Genomic DNA, 4,259 nt, shown 5'->3' with positions numbered 1-4,259 from the left:
CTGGAGATATGATCGAATATACATGTATACTTAAGTTTCCAAATTTGTTAAATTTTTTGCGTGATCATTTTCCAGAGCCTATAACTTCATTTTATATTCAAGATGTCAAATAAATATGTTCTGATTTTGAAAGTACGAAGACTTATCTCTAAAAAATTGATGCACTTTATGGGTGTAACTTATGAAGTAACTAAGATATGGGCAAAAATGGATAAATACTTTTGTTTTTCATTGCGTTGAATTTTTTGCGTAATCATTTTATAGAGCTGATAATTCCTAAACGGTTCGAAGTATTCAACTCAAGTAAACGGATTTTAGGAAAACCATATATTTTCTTGACTTTTGTAATTGGATATATTGATGTATCTATTATAGTACTGGAGTTATGACCAAATATACACATATACTTAAGTTCTTAAATTTAATTCTTGTTTTGTATTAATAATTTTCAATGGCCATAACTCTTAGGGTAATAGGAGTTTTTGAGGAAAATAAAGTTATTCTCTTAGGGATATCTCTTATTGAAAGAATTTTGAGAATTTGTTTTAGAGTGGCAGACAAAAAATGAAAATCTGGTCAACCGAATTGAAATGTTCCTTTATACAAATTTTTTGGTAATCGTTTTTTGAGGGTCATATCTCCTCTCCTCATCAAACATTTTTGTAAAAAAAGGATTCATTATTTAATTTCAATTCAAAATATACCTGAGCTGTCTCCAAGGATTTCTGACCACTGCAAAATATCTATCTCTCCCATCTACAAACCAATTGTAGCAGCACTCTTTTATTTGAAAAAATGTCACATCTCGCTTGAATGGCCCACACATTTTTTTTATTTTCCTGTTATAACATCCATAAAAATCGGGGGAAAATCCTTCTACGGACACATTTTTTTCCAAGCGGAAAGTCACTTACTACCTGTCCCTAAAACATATGCATTTACATTACGACCTGGCACACACAGCACCCGCCCATTTCATTTCAAATTGGCATTTCGTCCCGACAGCAATGCCAGAATATTGTCGGCTTTGCTCTGTACTTGGCAGTGATCATGAGTGTCTCTATAGCCTGGAAGGCCAGCCAAATTCGCTTTATAAACTTGTGGAAAAATATTTTCTTCCTGCGGTAGGTTGTCTGTCAACTTGAGGATGAAGTAAAAATTTATTTTGTTTTCAATTTTATTTTTCAGTTTTTCCAAGTGGAGTGGTCGCAAACTTTTCGTTATATCTGTGCCAGCTGCCGATTTTGTCTTACAGAATTTAACAAATTCCGGGAGATTGCCTGTAGGGCGCAGAGAAAACTCCTAGAGTTGCATGTGGCCGCTCAAAATTTACCCCAAGGAAATTGGAGGGGTTCAACCTCGGATCAGGTTTTGTTAAAGACAACTTTGGATGCTCCGGCAATTCCAGCTGTAAGCCAAAATCTTCTGTCTAGATTAAATATTAAATCAGAAAATCTACATCACAATGTGGCTAGTCCCAGCTCTGCAACTTCTCCAGACGATAGTAAAGATTTCCAGGCAACATTTCATTCCTCTTCATCGAGGCATTCGTGGGGTGCCACTGACACTCCTCAGAATTGGATTTTAAATACAGCATCCTTCAAGCGCCCAGGATTTGAAAATTCCGCAACCACAGAAGACTTACATGACAATGCATTAATGGCGCCCAATGCTCACCCATGTGATCGTATATTTCTTAACGAAGATATTAGATATTCCCAGGCCTTAACAAAAATGGCGCCCAACGCCAAACCCAACCTGGATTCAAAGGCAAAGGCCAACCAACATTTACAGCATTTGACACCCAACTCTGATGGTCTGGTAGATAACCCTAACCCAGATTCAAAGTCAGCCATAAGCCAACATTTACAACATTTGACACCCAACTCTGATGGTCTGGTAGATTCTAATGCCGTTCTGGAGTATTTCAATGATTTGGGAAATTTGGCGCCCAACGTTAGCCGAAAGGACTACAATTTACAATTGTCCCCAATAACGCCCGCCGCTTCCTGTTCCATGAATGAAACCTCCAATATAAAACACTTCGATAAACCCTCCAGAGCTGATGGCATTTTGGCGCCCAATGTTAACTCCTCCGCCTATAAAAACTCCAAAGCCGAATTCCCTCTAAAATTGTCTAAAATGGCGCCCAACGATAACCCACCACTATTTCAGCCCACCAAAGATTTTCAAATGTTTCCGCACACCAAAGTCCTACAAATGTTGTCGGCCAATGCCCAGGTGCCCCATGTTCGAAGCAGGAATAATTCATTCAAAAATCCACAATTTTTGGCGCCCAACGTCAATAATGTCAAGGAACAAAATTACAAAGGAAACCCTAAGGATTTACAAAACTTATCCTTGGCAGGTCATAAATCTCAGGACACAGCCGGTGTTCCTCCACATCACTCCAATGAGAATTTCGAGCATATCGTGTCATCCAATGCCAATATTTCGAGTAGCCAATACCCAAATGAAAATTTCAAGGAACTGCAAGTAATGGCGCCCAACGTTAATTCTTTAAAAGATCGAAAATTCTTGGTAAGGAAGCATGCAAAAAATTTCAAAGCCAAGTCCAATGGTACTGAGGATCCAGACTGTAATGAGCCACATTCAAATGCCGAATATTTAGAAAATTCAGAGGTTCCCGCACCAGGTGATATCTTCCCCACCACTGGCGTCATGGGACACACCAAAGATGGGCAACATTTGATGCCTAATCGGAATAATTCTAAAGAAAGTTTTTCTGAGACATATCACATAAATGCTGAGGACCCAAGGGCTGAAGAAGTGATGGCGCCCAACGTTGCCTCTCATTCGACATCAACCAATAATTCCGCCAACCCCTATATTTCAAGGAATCAGGACGGAGACTTGGAAAATTTAAATATTGGACAACCAGAAAATTTACAAAATATGGCGCCCAACGTTAATTTGCATTCGTCAGCAATCAATAATTTCGGCAACCCCTATATTTCAAGGAATCAGGACGGAGACTTGGAAAATTTAAATATTGGACAACCAGAAAATTTACAAAATATGGCGCCTAACGTTAATTTGCATTCGTCAGCAATCAATAATTCCGACAACCCCTATATTTCTAAGAATCAGGACAGAGACTTGCAAAATGTAGATGTCGGACACCCCGAAAATTTACAAAATATGGCGCCCAACCTAAACTCGCCGTCAATTATAGGCAATAGTCAGGTGAAAGATCTACTACTTTTGGCACCTAATACTGGTAGTGCCAGGAATCAAGGTTGTGAGTTTCTTAATTTAAATATCGGAAACCCAGAAAATCTACAAAATATGGTGGCCAATGTGAAATCTCATTCAACGGATCAAAATCTGCAACCTTTTGCACCCAATGCGAAACAAGTCTGTGCCTCACAAAATTTCGAATTCCGAAGAAATTTAAAAAATATGGCGCCCAACGTAAATCCGATGTCAACAGCAAGGAATGAGTACGCCACTAATCTTCAACGTGTGGCGCCAAACGTAAGTGACTTTAGGAATCCAGATCTCGTTAATCTACCACCAAATTCTGAAAACCCTGTAGCTATGCAAATTGTGGCGCCCAACGTAAATTTACATTCAACCGCAAGCAATGAACACAGCATCAGTTCTAGGCATCATATCTTTAGCTCCCATCAATTTAATGACGAATTCCAGAGAAATCTGCAAAATATGGCGCCCAATGTGAGCTCGCATTTAACTGCAAAGAATGAGCTCAACGAAAATCTGCAACATTTGGCGCCCAACATAAGTGATTCTTGGAATCTAGATCTCGTTAATCTACCTTCAAAAGCTGAGAGCCTTGAAGCTATGCAAATTATGGCGCCCAACGCAAATCCACATTCAACGACAGTCTATGAGGGCAACAAAAATTCAAATAAAAAAGGCTTCGATGATTTACAAAATATGGCGCCCAACGTAAATTCACATTCAGCGGCAGTCCAAGAGCCCAACAAACATCCAAATAAAGATGTCGCTGAATCTTTGCAAATGATGGCGCCCAACGTAAATCTACATTCATCTGCTATTTCTGAAGCCAACAAAAATCCAAGTTATAAAGTCTCCGAAGGTTCACAATTTATGGCGCCCAACGTTAATTTACATTCATCTGCCATTCCTGATGCCAACAAACATCCAAATAAAGATGTAGCTGACTCTTCGCAAATTATGGCGCCCAACGTAAATCCACATTCAACGGAAGTCCCAGAGCCCAACAAAAATCCAAGTTATAAAGTCTCCGAAGC

This window comes from Musca domestica, unplaced genomic scaffold, assembly GCF_030504385.1.
Source record: "Musca domestica strain aabys unplaced genomic scaffold, Musca_domestica.polishedcontigs.V.1.1 20, whole genome shotgun sequence".
NCBI classification, from domain to species: domain Eukaryota; kingdom Metazoa; phylum Arthropoda; class Insecta; order Diptera; family Muscidae; genus Musca; species Musca domestica.
Note: the sequence above shows the minus strand (reverse complement) of the source record.